The sequence below is a fragment of the Dreissena polymorpha genome, chromosome 4 (assembly GCF_020536995.1).
Source record: "Dreissena polymorpha isolate Duluth1 chromosome 4, UMN_Dpol_1.0, whole genome shotgun sequence".
NCBI classification, from domain to species: Eukaryota; Metazoa; Mollusca; class Bivalvia; order Myida; family Dreissenidae; genus Dreissena; species Dreissena polymorpha.
Genome location: NC_068358.1, coordinates 31,556,321 through 31,577,541, shown reverse-complemented (window position 1 = coordinate 31,577,541; position 21,221 = coordinate 31,556,321). Strand labels below are relative to the sequence as shown.

The 21,221-nt window shown below is 34.3% G+C and overlaps 1 protein-coding gene across 4 annotated transcripts in view; it reads left to right on the top strand.

Moving 5' to 3' along the window:
- Positions 1-21,221, top strand: part of LOC127879772 (uncharacterized) — a 114,331-nt gene that overhangs the window by 20,042 nt on the left and 73,068 nt on the right. The window contains exon 1 of one of the 4 annotated variants that reach the window (XM_052426823.1): positions 1,287-1,510. The exons of 2 other annotated variants lie outside the window; for them this stretch is intronic. The gene's annotated coding sequence lies outside the window, so the exon portion shown is untranslated. Of the gene's footprint in view, positions 1-1,286; positions 1,511-6,747; positions 6,905-21,221 lie in introns of those variants that run through there. One more of the 4 variants, XM_052426821.1, reaches the window with a different exon arrangement.

Below are 21,221 nucleotides of genomic sequence, written 5' to 3'. Positions count from 1 at the left end.
CTGATGTTTAAATTTATCAATATAAAGCATTTAATCACAAACTTCAATACATGCAACAATCTGTGATAAGGCCCCTTTAAAGACTGATTATGTTATGTTAGGAAAGTCAGGATTACAAGTATCTTGTTGCAAGAAAGGATGCGTGTATACATGTTTTTGTATAGCATAATAATGATTAAACTAGATGACTTACCCAATACGACTGACTGATTGTATAACACGCCGAACATACACAAGCAAAACTGCATGTAATGATATACTGTGAAAAAGGATTTTAATGCATGTGCGTAAAGTGTCGTCCCAGATTAGCCTGTGCAGACAGTGCAGTCCGCACAGGCTAATCAGAGACTGTACTTTCCGCGTAACATTGATATCTGAGACTTTCTTGAAACGAAAAATGTCATAAAAGCGGACTGCACAGGCTAATCTGGGACGACAATTTACGCACATGCATTAAACCCTTTTTTCACAGAGCACAGCCCATATAATGGGGTCGCTACACGAAGTAAGTTATACAACACTTATGTTCTGTATATAAACAGAACAGATGTTTTCAAACTGTTGAAAAAGTCCAATTGAGACAAAAAACATTATTTCAGATAAATTATATAAGCGCCAGATGGATGACTTAAAAATGAGCTCGTATATCTTCCTCAGTTTTCCAACATAATGTTTATAAAAAGTGAGACAGCTACCGTCAGTTTTATAATTAATGACTTTGCCTATGATTTACATCATATCAAGTAAATCAAGTTGTAGAAAAACTCTTGAACAACGGTGGAGGTATAAAGCGTTTAACGTATGACAATGATAACTTGGTACTTCTCCTGTGCTTGGTTATAGGAACATGAGAGTGGTTACAATAAATTACATGTTGAAATATTGGTATATTCAAAGATACAGATATAACTTTAGTGTAAGTCTAATGTAGAATTCTATGCGTTTCACATCGGTTAACCCATTTATGCCTAAGGTCTACAAAAAAGGCCTTGGCAAACAGCGTAGACCCAGATGAGACGCCACATGATGCGGCGTCTCATCAGTGTCTGCGCTGTTTGCTTAAATGAATGTCTGTAAGAAATATTCTAAGAATAGAAATAAATATACCAGACATCCCTAATTTTGGAAATGAATTGATCCAATTGAGTAGGATGGGAGAGTCCACTAAGCATAAATGGGTTATACAGAGTTGATCAACGAAGCGTAATCTAGTAGGCTATCAAATCATAAAAAAGGTTAACGGCAATCATACATTTATTAATCGCCGTTCGATGGTACGAGTTCACTGAACCAGATAAGGAAAACCTCCTATATTCGGCTATCGGGTGATATGTGTGTGATGTTCAGAAAGTGGGAGCGTGTACAGAATGTGTATTGTATTGATATATTTGGGGAAATTCATCGACGGGACTTTTAAGTATGTGCAATTTTGACAATTAAGTCTGTGCACTGTATGTGTTATAAACGGGATATGCCAACAGGAAACTGAGATTTTGAAGGATTTATTGCTGTAAGTCATTTGGCAGAAAACTTATTTTTTAACCATGTTCATTGTTCAGCCTAATGCTGGTTCATACTCTGAAATACACATTGCTTATACCGCTACTGCATAAAGGCCATCAAAAGTGTCATTTATTGGTTGTTTAAATTGATTAAAACACAGACAAAGTACGGTAGTGCTTTAATACTCATTTTTAAAAGCCTTTAAAATATGATAAATAAAGTATAACTAAATTTTCAACCGCCATCACCAGCATTGATTTATAAATAATAATAATAATAATAATAATAATAATGATAATAATAATAATAATAATAATAATAATAATAATAATAATAATTATAAATATGAATAGTGTATATAAATAATAAGAGATAAAACGATACCTCCTGATATTAGTAAGTTAAACAAAGACAGCGGTTTCGACATCTCATGCGCGTTGGTTAAAATGTTACATTTAAATTGTTTTAACTATTTATTGATTTCAAGAAAAATATACAGTATGTGGAAAATATAATGATATACTGTACTTAAAAAACGCGTAGATCTCTTCTGCCCAACTTTTACATTATAGTGAAGCGAAAACAAGCGTAAAATCTTAGGGTATAATTGTAATAAAAATATGCGCCATATGCAGCTGTGAGCCAAATACATAAAATGTTATATTCAATAGCAAAATTTCTTCTTTCGAACTGGGTAATTACGATTCTTTTTATTTGATAACCTAATCTTGTCTAAACACCGCGAACCACTTCAATAGCAAGTGATACGCAACCGTGATAACATAAGTATTGAAAGTTTAAAACTCCTGCAATACAAACCTCTTCACTCGTTGGTTTGAGGCATGTTGCCGCTATCTCTCCCTTATCCCCAAACTTGTAACCACGAGATATTCGATGTGTATTCAGGGCTGATGGCAATCAGCGATTTGGGGATGGATGTGTGGTGGGACGGTTGGTCAGACCGAGTTACAAGTATTTGTAACGCAATCATATCACAATTTCACATACAAGCATTTAAAGGGGCCGTCTAACAGATTTTGGCACGTATTGAAGCTTGTCATTAAATCCTTTATATTGATAAATTAAAACATTTGAACTAAAAATCTCCAGTAAAGAAATCCTCGTAGTATCCCAAAATAAAACGACAACATGACTTTCCAAATTATTCAATCGTTTCGCGTCGCACGACGCTTTATAATTTTCAGGATTTCAAATCGTCAAAAGATGCATATAATAGATATTTAAGAGCGTGTTAAATGGTCAGTTTTTTACTATTTCCTCAAAAATATCATAACAAAACCGAAAATTTTAGAATCTGAAACAACTTTTTTTTTAAATTTGTCAATGTACCAATCTGATGGACGGCCCCTTTAAACGCGATATCCAAGAGTATTTCTTATTCAAATAGTTTGGCTAATATGTGAACATTTTCAGTACTGACTTTACCTGCGTGCATGATGTACTGCTATTCGGAGCAACTGATGCCATGTTATGACGAAAGAACCTTTCACATGCGGAAAAAACTTAATGTCCTTTTGCCAATTTAAATACACATATAATGCACGTGAACTGTGTCATCATTGTAAACGTCATAAAACAACGCGTGATAATCAGCAATTAGAGTGAAGATTTTAATTATGGTGGTTTTCCATCCTTGTTTTCAAAGTTGACTGAAAACAAATCCAATAATGTAAAATATTATATAAATTTGTGACACACTTAATTTGAAACTGGTTCTTTGTTTTATGACCAACTTTTCAAACTTAAACAAATGCAAACTGAATCAACTGTAATATTAACGCATTTTAGCTTTGTATACAATACAATTAAAAATAATTATATAACTATCTTGTCACGATACGACATGCATAAGTTTAACCAGGTTTTCAAGTGTAAGGTTTTATATTACAGTGACTTTGGGCGGGTGGGCTGTCCAGTAAGCACAGTAGTTGGTACACGCGCTTCTCACATCGGCCACCCGGGTTCAATCACTGGTTTCCACGCATGTGAGCTTGGTTATCGGTCACCATACTGGACAGATGAGGGTTCCACCGGGTACTCCGGCTAATTAATAATTCGTCCAAACTTTCGTAAATCTAGTAAATTACTTATGTGGGAGTGCTGGGACACATGCCGGGACCACACACAAGCAGCCTAACGCGGTGAAGGATCTCGTACACTCCCGAATACATACACGTACCCCGGGCGAGCGTACATGTATCAAATAAACATATATTCGGTCAACAACTTTGCACTGACCAATGTTGATGAAACTTTACAAATAACAAGCTGGCACGGAGAAAAAGCTTGGGATTAAGTGTTTGTCGGGCCAAGGTCACTTTTACTAAAATCTATAACATGGTTTCGGTCAATAATTTGAGTTTGAATAGAGGTAGTGAACTGAAATTTATAGCGTAGGTAACGTAGATTTAAATTAAACATATCTTAGGTTTGCATACAACCGGCAAACATATGGTTTCTGTTGTATAACTTTCGTTTCCAATGGCCAGTCTTGGTGAAACTTTGGTTATAGCATCTATGATCTTTGAACGGATATCATTCTTGGGAGTATTATTTTTGGTGCTATTGGCTCTTAGTCAAAAAGTAGGAAAAGGTCGCGCGTTGTTAGGTAATATGAACACCTAGCCTGGTATTCCATTTCGGGCCAATTAGATCAAGTTAGTCACCTTTTCTAAAAAAAAAAAACGGCTTCCACTTAATAACATACGAGCCGTGCTCTGTGAAAAGGGGGTTTGATACATGTGCGTAAAGTGTCGTCCAAGATTAGCCTGTGCGGACTAAACGACACTTTCCGCTTTTATGGTATTTTTCGTTTAAAGAAAGTCTCTTCTAGTTTAGGCGGAAAGTGTTGTCCCTTATTAGCATGTGCGGACTACACAGGCTAATCTAGGACGACACTTTAAGCACATGCATTCAACCCCCTTTTCACAGAGCGCGGCTCATATGTTTGCATGAGGACAAACATTATCCTAAACTGTGTGTTGTAAGTTACTAACAGGCGAAGCTTCTTGTTCCTTTTTCGGCTATACGGACCAAGCTCAAGGTCATTAAAATAGCAACAACGGTTTCCACTCAATAACTTAACATTTGATAAAGGAATGTACTGACATTTCATGTGTATGTAGCTTACATTCAGACCTAGCTAAAGAGTGCACAATGACTTAAATAAAAGTCAAATAATTTTAGGATTAAAAGCAGTTTTTTTGCGTTGCCATAATTCGTGTTACATGATTTGTGCATACTTGTATATTTCACATATAGTTTATTAACCAATCAATACATCCAGCTATCATTCAATCACCAAAGAAAAGACGACGAGTATGGCGTGGAAGCACGTATCGATGTGCGAAACACTTCATCAATTGATTTTGGAAGTCCCTTGTTATGACCCATTTATCCAGTTCAGATGGTGGAGTGTCATAGACGTTTTAGTAATCGGATTGATGCGCGATTGGTCAGTTTGACCACTGGTCATTCAGAACATCGGCTGGAATCTAATCATCTCTTGTGACTAAGTGTCACTGTCCGCTATTAATAGTTTGTCCGATATCGCAGCGGAGACGCACTGGGATTGGGATTTTATTCTGAGCCTATTCAACAACCTCGTGATAGATTTATTCAATAGTATTTTATACAATTCATCTGTAAGTATGAAAAAATCTCCACCGTAAAAGATGAGGTCACATGTTGTCGGTCATTTATTAAGGTACTTACAAACAAACACACAATACAGTTGCTTATTTAATAATGAGGGCAGTTTTGACAATTATTAAACATTACATTTTGCATCTTTCTTAATCCGATCGCCGATTCTTTCTCTGATCGCCATCATTTAGCAGAATTTCGTGTCTGCGTAGAGCGAGACGCAAGTCTACATTATATTTTATTTGGCGTGTCTTCTCATAAACTGAGACATTAGAAAGGCTGAGTTATGGTATTGGGTAAACAAACTAATCAGATTCCACTTAACCGCTGTTCCTCAACAACAGTAATCTTTGCTGTAATCGTTCTCATTTTTGCCCATTTCCGTCACATTTTATTTGCTACATGCATTTCTTCGCCAAGGCCGCATTGCGCTGGGTGGGTAACATTACGTAAATGCTAAAATTCCGTACTGTTCCGAACTTCTTGCTCTCTCTATGATTGAACATGTCTGGGTGAAAGAGACCCAATCAAATTTAACAGTGAAAAATCAGTTGTTTCCAATACCCGATTGTATTTGACTGTTTTTAAAATGGATCCTTTATGATTAATATTTTCTTACTCGTTTGGTGCAAAGAAAGAAATAGTTCCCCTTATCCAGGGACTTGCCACGCTGAACATCGTTTGCTTCCACAAACACTCTCAGTTAACTCGAAATTTAAATTTAAATTAAAAAATATATACCGGTACCGTACACTGACTGTATATAAATACATTATAGGTTTCATAAATCCCTCTGAAATATAAATAAGAAATATTATCAGGGATGTAGCCATTGCATGTTTGTTTAATGGCATTTGTCACACGGTGTAAATTTTAACATTCAACAAAACTCGACAAATCTGCGAATAGGCACTATGATAGCGTACGATGGAAGACTTACCGAAAGATATAAAAGAAAGATGGATGGTATAAACAATCGAGTATTTGCATGCTTTCGATCGCGGTTAAGAAAAGGTACGATATATTGCCAAAAGGTACCGGTAACTTGTTTTGTACAAACTTACGTAGTTAAAATCAACCAGAATAGAACCCAATAAAATATGAACACGTATTCTAAATATTAAGGATCACATATTTCAAGCACAACTTAGCATGTGGCTAAATCGCTGCACAATTGATGTAGTAATGGCTGTTCAAATCGATGCACCCTGTTTTCGTGTCATTTTTAGTGAGTTTATTGTTCTATATAATTATATTTCTAGTGAATTTTTTTTTAAAGAGAAGTTCATTTTTCGTTATAATTTGTTAATTGTTCAATCAAAATGATGTTTTTACTAATTAAGATCATAGCCACGCGATAACCACCTGTGGTTTCAAGTTAATTTAAGTAATATAATCCAATCATAAAGCATCGCCTAAATTACCGTTTTTCTCGATAAAAATCAACAACACATTCTGTACAAATCTTCGCTTTACACCATCTGTCTCCAATAATTGTTTTATAACGACAAATGAAAGTTTTGTGAACTGTGAACATAGATAAGTGTTACACAAAACACGGACGTTCCAGACAGCAATGTGCAGTAGATAGAAGTTTAGTCGAGTAAAACCACAGCGTTCATCATAGACGCAGTGTTCGGGATCAGTCAGTGAGACACTAACGTGTGTGTAAAGTGGGATTGATGTAGCTGATATAGTATTATCATTGTGTACATCCCTGATTTACATCGAACTGGTATGTGCATTATATTAGGGTAATAATTTTGTTATAACTAGGGAGTCAGGCTGAGCGCTTCACTGTTCATTTTTTACGTGCATTGGCACGGAATACATGTGTTTTAATCTGTCGTGCAACATGCGATCTGTGTTTTTGTTTTTTTGCTGCCTGTAGATTCTTTGAGACAGTGATCGTTTACCGTGAACTATTGTTGGATATATCCTGTGTTTTGATGATTTGAAAGTGTGAGTGCTCTTGGTATATTATATGTTATTACTTTGGGAATTATTTTCATATAGCCTTTATCTTGAAGATAAGTACAGTATTATCTATATTGGCAATTTTGGGTTGATATTTCCCAGAGATTTCTTATCAACAAATTTTCTACAAATACATTGATTTTATTAACATGAGCTCTGCAAATCTCTACTTTTGAGCTGGGTTCATGGATGTAATCAAGATGGGTGGGTAAGACAGTTTGAGGGTTTGAATCAGAAGTCATGTGTCATGTGTAGCTTACTGGTGCAGTGCTTAATGATACATCTGTGTTGGTTTTTCACCTTATGAGAATGGAGCTGGGTCCCTTTGGGTTGGAAAAAAACAGCTAGTTTTGGCTTAATTTGTGAAATTAGTGTTGATGGTTTTTGTGATTACATTTATTACCTTTACCAAGGTTCGACTTATAGAGCTGGATGGGAGATAAACTTAATGTTCAGATTTGCTTACTTTATGGAAATCTTCAATAGGGAAATTTAAATTCTGATTTGTGGAAAATACATACCTTTTTACTTTTGGGGCATTGGGACATAATATTATAACGGCTCCAAATTTGGTGAAAAAACTCACTGTCAGTCCTCAATATTAGAACGTTTTTCTGATATTACTAACCATATCATATTAAGGTATAATATTGTTAACTCTTTCAGTGCTGGAACCGAATTTTGAAGGCCTTTGCAAACAGTTTGGATCCAGATGAGATGCCACAGAACATGGCGTCTCATCAGGATCCAAACTGTTTGCTTTTCTGATAGTATTCTTTGAAAAAAAATAGAAGAAAATGCTAATTTTAGAAATTCTGCAGATGACATTTTAGCAGACGACAAATTTCCCAGCATGCAAAGGGTTAAAAGATGAGTCTGACCCCTCTTTAAAAAAACTCCTGGAAAGTTATAGACAATCCCAGAATCGATAATATGGGCGCCGCCATATTGGCTATTACGTAACCCGCGATTGAAAACGGTACTGAAGAATTTAACAGATAACATTATCATAGTGTACACCCGCTTTATTCCAATAAACAGTACTTTATGACTTCGCACAGTAGGATTGAAAACAAGTGAATCGTGAAACCAAGTGTCGATATGTATCAGATCATAAATCAATATAATTTAAATAAAAAATATACACGATAGATTCATAAAATATGTGCCTCTGCAACAATATTCAGTGACAACACGTAATGTTTAAGGCCGAGTTGGCATTTTTAAGCATACCTTTTAGTAATGCCTTTGTATAAAATTTAATTATTTCTTTATAGAATAAAATTATTCAAGCATAATTATTAAGGCATACAAATATCTAAAGTCTGAAGTAAACGTTGTGATTTTAGCGTAAATAGTGCCGGAGATATTAACAAAGATCTATCAATATATAAAGATTGGAAACATCCATTCAGACCAATTTTTTTTTATAGATCTTTGATATTAATAAAGATAGATTTAAGGTCGATGTAGACAATTATATTGATATCTGCCTTTGTTTAAGCATATATTATTTCTTATTAAATGTCGTACTTTCTATATACTTTCCGGAGATATTCATTAAGAAACATTGTAAGATTAAAGACTGAAGACGACTTCTTTTATTGAATAATACATATCTTTGTTTGTCTAAACAGTTACCATTTCGCTATTAATATTTCCCTTGTAAGTGTCATTTTAAAGGTAATATACAAATCTATAGCCGAAATGAAGTTTGTGATTCTAAAATTGTTCCGTAAATCTTTATTACATCGAAACTCTGTAAGATTTCAGGAAGAGATTTTTTTAAATTTAAATTATGTATCTAGTTTAGTCTAAAACTAAAGTGGTTTTTAACAATCTTTAATTTAAAAATCCCTCTCAAGCTAATACAAAAATATCTAGCTGGAAATGAATTTTGTGATTTAAATGAACAAGTATCGGAGTTATTCGCTTGCAAAACTGTGTAAGATGTCAGGATATGTCATACTTTTTTATTGAAAAGGACATATCAGCTTTTGTCTACAACTTTCTTATATCACTATTTAAATAACGTTTTACATGTTACCTGAAATATTATTAAATTTTCTTAATAACATCTTAATTCACGATTGAAATGTTCAACATGAAAAATAATGAGCCTTAAATAAACTTAAATTGTTCCAATTGTGTTCTCTAGATTTCCTTAACGTATGTCTTTATTAAATTTATTTTCGTAAAACGGTCTAAATTTACGCTTAAAAAAAAAAAACGCGAACACAATAAGTGATTTATTTTACTTTAATTACGGATTATTAATGACACCAACACACATCTCTTGAAAAAAACATCAGCGATCAAGGCGCGAACGAATTCGCTAAATGGGAGACGATGTTCCAAGTGTGGATTAAAAGCGTTTATGGGTTTGCCCGTGACAACACATGTCTGCACATGTGTAGATACCGAAATTAAGATAAGATATCACGTGTCACCTTTAAATAACATGTTTAATGACAATCAAGACCTTATTCATGCCAGGGACCTACACCATGTCCATGTCCATGCTGTGTTAAATTACTCTTAAACGAATGCAAATGAACCTTATTTCTACTAATTACGTAAATTATATTTATTAAAAAAAACACGAACTATTATGTGGTTGTCAGATTGATAACAGAAACTATTTAAATCCTCAAATATATTTGATAAAACTGTTTCGCTTCCTTGTTTTGCGTAGGGACCTATTCACACATATATAGGTCCATATTTATTTCTTCAGTACCGTTTTGAAGGCGCGCGAGAGTATTCAGGGGCGGGTAATTCGGGTGGTAATCGATTTCTGGGATTGTCTATATACTTGTTCATCATTGTAATCAATAATATGTGTAAATATATTTCAATGGTTGATGTAGAATTGGAGTCATCGATCTGACCACATTTATAAACTTGGTTGGAAGGAATATTGCCTTTATTCACCATACATTAATCATAAGAATTTTATTATGAACAACATTTTGGTGTATCATAGTGGCCCTTCTCAGCTCAGTGTTTATTTAATTAAATCCTGAGGTAGCTGTTCAATTAACCCTTCTCAGCTCAGTGTTTATTTAATTAAATCCTGAGGTAGCTGTTCTATTAACCCTTTGCCACTAAGATAAGTCATTAATTGTACGTATTTGTAGTCTCTCAGAAAGTTAAATTTTTGTGAAAGACCTTTCTTACTTAATCCTTAGTTTTTAAGGTTTTATTTCCAATCCTTAGATACGGATGAGCCACAAACAGCATAAAACCTGAACAGACTGCAAGTTACCCACAGGCTGTTCTGGTTTTATGCTGTATGCAAAAGCCATTTTCACTTTGCTTCTAATGGGGGAAAGGGTTAACCTGTTCAGTATAGACAATCCCAGAATCGATAAATTGACTGCCGCCATATTGACTATCACGTGACCTGCTACTGAAAACGGTACTGAAGAATTTGGCAGATTACAGCGTTATCATGATAGTGTACACCCGCTTTATTCCAATAAACAGTACTTAATGACTTCGCACAGTAGGATTGAAAACAATTGAAACATAAAACCAAGTGTTGATTTGTTAAACATCGTTAATCACTATAAATTAAATAAGAAATATACACGATAGATTTATAAAATATGTGTCTTTGCAACAATATTCAGTGACAACACGTAATGTTTAATGCCAAGTTTGCTTTTTTAAGCATACCTTTCAGTAATGCCTTTGTATAAAATTTAATGATTTCATTATGGAATAAAATTATTCAATGAAAATTATAAAGTTTATAGAAATATTTAAAGTCTGAAGTAAACGCTGTGATCTTAGCGTAAATAGTGCCGAAAATATTAGTTGGCGAAACTTTGAAAGATTTCAGACCGAGGTAGAACAATTTATTGAAAGGTAGATATCTGCCTTTGTTTGAGCCTGTATTATTTCTTATAAATTTAATAACATCTAAATTCACGATAAACATGTTCAACATGTAAAATATGGAGCCTTAAATAAACTTGAATAGTTCCAATTGTGTTCTGTAGATTTCCTAACCTTGGGTCTTTATTTAATTTTCGTAATAAAGTCTAAACTAACGATAAAAAAAATAAAAACACGAAAAAAAAGAAGTGATTTTGCTTCGTTTATAACGGATGATTAATTTCAGTAAGATAAAGGTCTTGAAAAAAAACAACACATCAGCGATAAAAGAGCAAACGAATCCGCTAAATGGGAGGCGATGTCCCAGGTGTGGATTAAAAGCGTTTATGGGTATGCCCGTGACACCACATGTCTGCACTGTTTATATACCGTAATTAAGATAACATATCACGTGTCGCCTTTAAATAACATGTTAAATGACAATCAAGACTTTATTCTTGCCAGGGACCTTTACAAATAGGTCCCTGATCATGCTGAGTTGTATTACTCTTAAATGAATGCAGACAAACCTTATTTTACTAATTACGTAATAACTTATCTTAAAAAAACACGAACTATTATTTGATTATCAGATCGATAACAGAGACTATTTAAATCTTCAAATACAGTAGACTCTCTGTAAACCAGACGGTCTCGGGACCGGCCTGATCGTCCGGTTTTCAGAGAGTTCCGGTTTACCAAGAGTTTTCATATTGCCGAAATATACATGGTATGCATTGTGTACAGAATCACATAAAAATACAACAAACCATATACATTTACATGTACCATGTGATAACTGTACGCAGGTACTGATGATGTTAATTGCATTCTTAAAAATGTGTTTTTAATCGATTAAAAGCAAACAAAATCCATACCGACTTGTTTTGATTAATCCCAAAGTAAGCGTGGTGCTTTATACATGTACTTACGTGGCATTTGTCATAGGGGCGAGTGACGACACAAATAAGATTGTTGAAGATACACGATTTATTATTCAATACATACATGTACCACATTTCATAAAACATACACACAAGCAAAAAACAGCGTCATAATTATTTTTAAGATATTCATAATCTCAAAACCTACTAATTCTTGAAGTCTACGATTTCACGAAAAAGTCCAAGATCACTCTCTGCTTGAAAGCACATTTCTCCTTTACGATCTTATTTTCTGCAATGTTAAGGAGGGTGTCTGCCGTTGCCAGGAAGTCGCCATCCTTTTCATGTCCATACCGCTGCATACGGAGGGCAAAGTCTCGGATCTCTTTGATAGTCACTTGAGGTACTTCCGGCGTTTCCTCTTCATGGTCAACGTCATCGGTGGAATCTGCGAGATCGGCGGCGTCGGTGGCATCGGTGGCGTCCTCTTTATAGCCGTTCACGATGTCTGATTCCCACTCAGCGTCAGCTCGTTCAGTCGGTCAAACTTGCATTCGTTGTCGAAACGGAACTTGGAGCCAGATGCATTTTACTCCCACTGCTCCTGGTAGACGTTCTTTTTCTTCAAGATGTCGCCGACCGTTGACTTCCCGATCTTGAAGCGCTCGCCGAGTGCCTTCAGAGATGGTTTTGGTTGAGCAGATGATTCCGTGATGAGCTTTATCTTATCCTCTAACGTAAGCTCTACGCGTCTGCGTTTAGATGGAGGCTGCGACATTTTAGATTCGTTCGAAATAAGTAAACGGCAATGAAAAATGAATTTGCATACAGATGGATGGATATTTAACAGTCATATTTCTAACAGTTTATCTGACAAACAAACAAACAACCATTTCAGCGTTAAAAACATGGCTATAAGATCTTTTAAAATACCCGAGAAAATCACAAGAAAGTGATCGTCGCAACGGCATGCATTAATTGTTTAATTAAATTGTTTATCATAGGCGATAATAAATAATTAATAAAACGATCGAGTCAATCACTTTTTTGGTGTTACTGACGTCTAGTATAGACATTCACAGATTGTTTTACATTACTTAATCGGACTCCCATAGCGCGGTAACGACTTGACACCTTTATGGTATGTTTAATCCGATTATCGATAATTGCGCGAGCAAAATGTGTGACACCGCACTCGCTGTGCTGACTAGGTATTGTTATTTTCACGCCTCGGGCATCTTGAGGATTTAGACCGTCCGGTATACTCAATGTAGTTTACGTTGAAAATGACCAAATTTACGGAGATACCCGTCCGGTTTCCGGTTTTCAGAGAGTTCGGTTTATTCAACATTTTTTAACAAAGAAATAGAAGGAGAAAATACGGGACTGGCCCGACCGTCCGGAACTGGGAGAGTTCCGGTATTCAGAGAGTTCGGTATTGACAGAGTCTACTGTATATTCAATAAAATCGTTTCGCCTTCTTGTTTTGTTCAGGGACCTATACAAACATTATATGTCCCTGTGTTTTTCTTCAGTACTGTTTTGGAGGCGCGCGCGTATTCAGGGGCGGTAATCCGGGAGTTATCAATTTCTGGGATTGTCTATATGATTGTTAGATCCCCAAACAACATCACCAACTGGCAGTAAATTGCAGTAAATTGTTATTGAGTGTGGTAAGGTATGCATTCTCATTCTGACTAAATATATGATTCAATGTTGAACATTAGTTATCCAAATAAGTCTGGAATTTCTGTGAATTTACATCACACATCTAATAAAACAAGGTTCATACACTTTTTCTTTTAAAGAAAATAACAATAAATGATACAAGAAAAGAATTGTACTTTACAAAGAATAGAAAATTATAGTATATTCTTAATGTAATGTAGTGGCTAGTGCCCTGTTTATACAAGAACTAACTTAAGGTTAACCATGAAAGGGTCATATCCACCGTATTTCCACCTAAATATTGACATTTAATTTAAATGTTTAATATAAATCTTGCAACAATTTTAAACTGATAAAATCATTTAGAAAAAAAAAGTATACTATGCAACACCATTTTATGTTCCATTTAGTGAGTTTTGAATGCAACACAAATCGCTGACTTCCATGTCTTCTGACCGATGGTGCACAGGGGTGTAGGGGTACTTCAGGTTCATTTTAGTCATAAATAGTTTACATCTGATACTACTGATATTTTTTGCTCCCGCTTAAGCCATTTATGCCTAGCGTCTAGAAAAAAGGCCTTGGCAAACAGGGTAGACCCAGATGAGATGCCGCATGATGCGGCGTCTTATCAGGGTCTTCGCTGTTTGCTTAAAGGAATTTCTATAAGTAATATTCTAAATATAGAAATAAATGAACTAGACATCCCTAATTTTGGAAAAAAAAATGATCCAATTTACATGTAGAAGGATGGGAGAGTCCACTAGGCATAAATGGGTTAAAATTCCCACTGCTACATCTTCTTATAATTATAAAATTTATATTCATTAACAGATATTTTTTTTTTCAAAATTACTGCCGATTTTTGGCTGCTTCCCTATCGCAAAATTCCATGTTTTTTCCCAAAAATCTGACCAAAATGTTCCAAAAAAACACCAATTTCAAAAAAAAATATTTTTGTTTTTTGTTTTAAGAAAGAAGTCTCTTATGACTTAATTATGATTTCTTAACTCTAGATCTCAACTTTATTTTTTAAACATCCTACAAAATTTATATATCTTAAATTTAGTCCTTTTTGACGATAAATAATTTCCAAATTTGCCACTTTTACTGATTAAAAAAAATCCCAATTAGACCAGACTCCTTTTCCCAAAATGGCTAGAAAACCGCCTGAACATGCACTTAAAAACAATATTAATTTTGTTACTTATAATCATATTTATAATGCTTAGTTTTTCCCAATTTCATGGTTTATCGCGCTATTTTTCCCAATTTCATGGTTTATCGCGCTTATTTTCTCAATTCAAATGGCACAGGCTGTAACAAATAAAAGCGAAAAAAATCACTGATTAAGCATTTATAAATATGATAATTATGTCTCTGCAGACATTCATTAATAAAATACTTTTAACAAGATAATCTTATTTTTGAAAATATTTTACTAATTTAAATTTACCATATGCCCCTTTAAGTGAAGTAAATTATGTTATCAGCTAAAGGGTCACATTAATGCATTTATCAACCCAGACTTAATTGATTAGTTATTAGAGTACTGTTACCTTAGTATGTGTACATGTATATCATTATAAGTGCTGGATTAAAGCAGTCTGTTTTGAGCTCAAAAATCAGGTTTGAACCATATATGAAACAATTATTGTCATGGTATTTTTATTTAAAGGGGCCTTTTCACAGATTTTGGCATATTTTGAACTTTGTCATTAAATGCTTTATATTGATAAATGTAAACATTGGATCTTAAAAGCTCCAGTAAAAAATCAAGAATAAAATTAAAACAAGGAAAAAAAAGGAGCCGGTACCAGGGCTCGAACCAGTGACCCCCGGAGTCCTGGAGTTAGTCTGAAGTAAAAACGCATTAGCCCTCTCGGCTATTCCGCCGAGTATACACAGAATAAGTATTTTATATCTTATATAAGCAATCTTCGTAGTTTCGTAAATTTAAACGACAACAACAGAACTCTCCAAATTATTCAATCGTTTCGCGTTGCAACGCTTTATAATTTTTAGGTTTTCAAATCGCCAAAAGATACATATAATGGCTATATTGGACTATGGTAAATGTTCAGTAATACTGTTTCCTCACAAATATCATAACTAAAACGAAAATTTGCGAATCTGAAACAACTTTTTCAATTTTGTCAATTTACCAAACCGTGAAAAGATCCCTTTAATGTTCTTAAAGTTTCCATAGATATCTTTATATATGGTAATACATGTAGTACAGTTTGTATTTAAGCTATTAGAATAAATTTGTTTGATTTGTGTGTGTACAAAATTAAGAAAAACTTATGAAAAATGTCTATATTAAATTTCAAAGGGACCTTTTCACATTATTTTGGAATGTTTTGAAGATTTTTGATGTTTTTCATTAAATGCTTTAAATTGATAAATGTAAACATTGGTACATGTACTTAAAAGTTCTAGTATAAAACAAAACTAAAAAAAAGGAATCCACACCTGGGCTTGAACCACTGACCCTTGTAGTAGTCAAAGTCTAGCGCTCAAACCACTCGGCCATCCGTGCTGACACTGAGTGCACCAACACTTTATGTATTTTATTCCTTATTTAAACAATCCTCGTAATGTCACAAAATAAATTATAACAATAACAACATAACTCTCCAAATTATACAATTATTTCGCATTTGGAAACGCTTTATAATGTAAATGTTTTCAAATCGTCCAATGATGGATATTTTAGCTGAGCATGGTTAATGTTCAGTATAGTTAATGCTTCCTAGCACAAAAATTTGCAAATCTGAAACATTTTGTCCATTTTGTCAATAGATCCCTTAAAGGACAAGGACAAAAGCTTCAATATGCCCATTAAACCACAGGCACTCAGCATTAGCTGGTAACCCCTCCCCCGGACCACCCGCCAATTCCTTCTATCCCCCTTAAATTATTGTTGGCCTGTGCTGCAATGTTTTTAATATTGACACAATGGCATGCCCATTTTTGGTGAAGACAGCTTTTATAATTTGTTATTGGGTAGCTCAGCAATCTGTAAGTATTGACGTCAGTATAAAGGACATAAAGATAATAAACAAGTATATAGATTGAATGCGACTCTTTCCACAGATTTTAGGTCTCAATAACCAAGGTCTATTAACAAGAAGTCCCCCCTGTTAAATTACCATGCATAAAACATGGCATGGTATGAATCATGCATTATATACCAAAACTGTGAGCAGGTACAGAGTAGGACATAAGAGACATATTTGTGTAAATATCCAACTTGTGTAAGTATTCAATACTTAAATCAGGTAGGCGTTAGTAGATTTTAAAGAAGCCTTCTGGTTTGGCCATGATTTATGTGCCATCTAATATTTTACCACATAATTAGGTTTCTGCCATCATATTACATGTACAGTAACCCTCGTAAAAGCTGCGTTATCTAATATTTTATACAGGTAATTTACCATTGTGCACATTATCTTCCTTAACAATTTATGGAGTTTTATTACGCAACATTTTTATTAATTATTCTTTTGTGTCCTATCCAAAAGTGTAACTGATATATCACATCATGTCAATTTAATGAGCTTATAAGCTACAATATTATTTACATTTTATGGGAATGTATTAATTATGTTTTATACCCCAATGGAATGGGAGGCATTTAATCCGTCTGTCTGTTTGTTAATATGTCCATAGGATCCAAACCTTGTGTTTGCAGCAGTCCTCTTTTAGTACCGGTACTGGGTTGATCTTGATGACTATCACAGTTGAATGAACTTAATGTGTAGATGAGGAATTTTGGATTCAGCATGATGAAATTATGGCCCTTTGTCTTTTTTTGCACTACAGAATTTTAAGTTACTAAATTCTGTGTTTTAATCCTTTCCCACTTAAAAGCAAAGTGAAAATGGCTATGTGCAAACAGCATAAAACCAGAACAGCCTGCGAGTAACTCGCATGCAATATAATAAATTAAGTTCACTGCATTTTAATTGTCATATCAATGCAAGTTTTATTGCCATGCACAAAACTTAGGTCATTGCCTTAAAAGGGTCAAGGAATTGCATACAACTTTGGTCACCACCTTGCAAGGGTCAACGAAGGTCACTGCCTTAAAATCATTGCAATGCATAAAACTGGGATCTGACTACCTTGCAAGTGTCAATGCAAGACATAAAACTTGGGTCACCACCTTACAAGGATCCATGCTATGCATAACACTTAAGGGTAAGAAAACCCTGCAAGTGTCATTGTAATCCATAAAACTTGGGTCACTGCCATGCAATTTAAGGTCAATTCAATACATATGTGGCATTAAAGTGGCCTTTTCACAGATTTTGGCATATTTTGAAGTTTGTCATTAAATGCTTTTTATTGATAAATGTAAACATTGGATCTTAAAAGCTCCAGTAAAATATCAAGACTAAAACTAAAAAAAGGAAAAAAAACTGGCCGGTACCAGGGCTCGAACCAGTGACCCCCGGAGTCCTGGAGTTAGTCTGAAGTAAAAACGTATTAGCCCTCTCGGCTATTCCGCTGGGTATACACATCTAAAGTATTTTATACCTTATATAAGCAATCTTCGTAGTTTCGATAATTTAAACGACAACAACAGAACTCTCCAAATTATTCAATCGTTTCGCGTTGCAACGCTTTTTTAGGTTTTCAAATCGTCAAAAGATAATGGCTATATTGGACTATGGTAAATGTTAAGAAATACTGTTTCCTCACAAATATCATAACTTAAACGAAAATCTGCAAATCTGAAACTACTTTTTATAATTTTGTCAATTTACCAAACCGTGAAAAGATCCCTTTTAACCATATTTGCACAATGAGCAGAATTATCTACTGAATTAAATGGCAAATGAACACAACTGACATCGTGGAAAATAAACCCTACGAAACACAGAAAATGGCTATGTCTGGGGTCACCTGACCTTGGAACTGTCCATTTGGTAATTTTTTTTATGTCCAACTAATTTTAATTGTGTAGCAAATCTACTGTAACATTCTATGGATAACAGGGTAAAATGCTTTGTTATTTGCAGCATAATGCTTACTTTTGTTTCGGAACCTCTTAATCCAACATTTTTATTAAAATATCAGTTAAGACTGGTGTGGTATTTAAATATCAGAAAACTTTATTAATCTGGTATTGTATGATGCTTTTTCATGCTTTTTGTTGTAAACTTCTCTCTGCTGTAAATATACAGATGTGTCATGGCAATATCATCAATTCTACCTTCTACAGCAAAATGAAAGACATGTAAAAAATTATCAAGTAGCATTTCTGATTTCATAAAAATTAACTCAAGTTGTTAGGGACAAGTTAACTTGATGGAGAGTTATTTGGTATGGAAACGTATATGGTACACCCTGATACTGTGATGATGTCAACATTCTATGACGGCATGATATAAAAAAGGTGCCATGTCGTCAAAAATAGCTCATCGTGTCGACTAAACCTACGATGGCAAGTCATTTTCAAAAGAGCATGACGCCTAAAATTATGTTGATTTGTCGACATAAGATAAGTTGTCAAGACTTAAACAACCCGCATGTTGGCATCAGAGCCTAAATCTCTGAAGATATTTGAACCTAGCCGTCATGTAAATTTAACTATTTCTGTGTTGTTTACTGTATGACGGCATATATCTTGATGACTTGCAAGTAACATAATGTTGACATGGCGATATAACTAAAGGAGTCGATATAATTTATGTGAACAAAGGGCGTTGTTTAAAAAATATGAAAGCGTATATGGTACCCAATTAATATGGTCATGCCGGATTAGTTTATATCGACTTACTGTGAAATAACATTTTTTTATAACATGACTGACGCTCCAGGAGTGAAATAACGTAATGCTCAATTTCGTTTATTACACGGGTGTTATTTCACTAGTTATATAACTATGCAAATTAGCCGAATCACTTAAAAGATATTCGTACGCGCTGTCAAAATAATCAAAAGAAACATGGCCTCATTTGACATATCTGTCCAGTATGTGCGACTTTTAATGTTTTCCGCGTCGGTTGCCTTTATTTAATAATTTAATGTAACTGCTTGAGTACAACAACAAAAAACACGATTGTTCGTCCAGACCTACTTCTCATGCTCAGGTAAACACAATGACCGCATTGCTGCTTCGTTATAGATATTGACCTTTCCTCTATATGGCACGGAGCGGAATACATGTGTGTTTTAAAGCATTTTGTTGGTCATGTTTTAAATAGAATCTTGCATTCGTGGTCGTTTTGTATTGAATTTATTAAACTCGTCATCTAAATGAAGATAAAAACTCGGCAAGCCTCGTTTTTATCTTCATTTAGATGACTCGTTTAATAAATTCAATACAAAACGACCACTCATGCAAGATCCTATATAGTTAAGTTTTTATTGCGCTATATTGTTTTGTTTATTTTTGCTCATTTTAAGTTCAGTTTTTAACGCAAATGTTCTATTGAGCGTACTTCATTACTTTCAGATGTAACCTTCATATTTGGTATGCATTTGTATATGTACAAGGTCTTTTCATACGCACACACATTTTGACCGCTTTGACCTTGACCTTGAACTTAGGGTCCGCGTTTGGGTTTCAAAATCTGTGTTAGGGTTTCAAATAATGCTCATAACTTCTATGTCGCTGCAGAGGTAACCTTCATAGTTGGTATGCATGTGTATATGTACAACGTCTTTCCATACGCACACACATTTTGACCGCTTTGACCTTGACCTTGAACTTAGGGTCCGCGTTTGGGTTTCAAAATCTGCGTTAGGGTTTCATATAATGCTCATAACTTCTATGTCGCTTCAGATGTAACCCTCATATTTGGTATGCATGTGTATATGGACAAGACCTTACCATACGCACACAATTTTTGACAACTTTGAATTGACCTTGAACTAAGGGTCCGCGTTAAGGTTCAAGATCAGAGTTTAGGTCTCGAAAAAATCTAATAACTTCTGTCAAAGCATTTTTCGGCGGCATATGTCATCCTATGGAGACCGCTCTTCTTTATGAAGGAAAGTACAAAACACTGTTATTCATGTCAATGTAATCATTCTGATTCGTCATTCTGATTCGATGTGTTATTGAAAATAATATTTGTATGTTTATGATATATTTTTCTCCAAATGATTGACGTTAAAATGGTGTTGTTTTTTAGCTTTAAACATTTCTATAATTCTGAAAACATTTGAATAAAACTACAAAACAATGTTATTCATGTCAATGTTAATCATTCTGATTCGATGAGTTATTGCCCTTTAATGCTATAGGCACTATAAGGTATAATCTTTAAGGTTTCTGCACTCAGCAGCCACTAATTGAATTTGTATTAAAAACATAGAAGTGCCAAGATGCGCATATGGTCACATATGTACATACATACATACATACATACATACATACATACATACATACATACATACATACATACATACATACATACATACATACATACATACATACATACATACATACATACAGACATACAGACATACATACATACAGACATACATACATACATACATACATACATACATACATACATACATACATACATACCATAAATACATACATTCTTACATACATACATACATACATACATACATACATACATACATACCATAAATACATACATTCTTACATACATA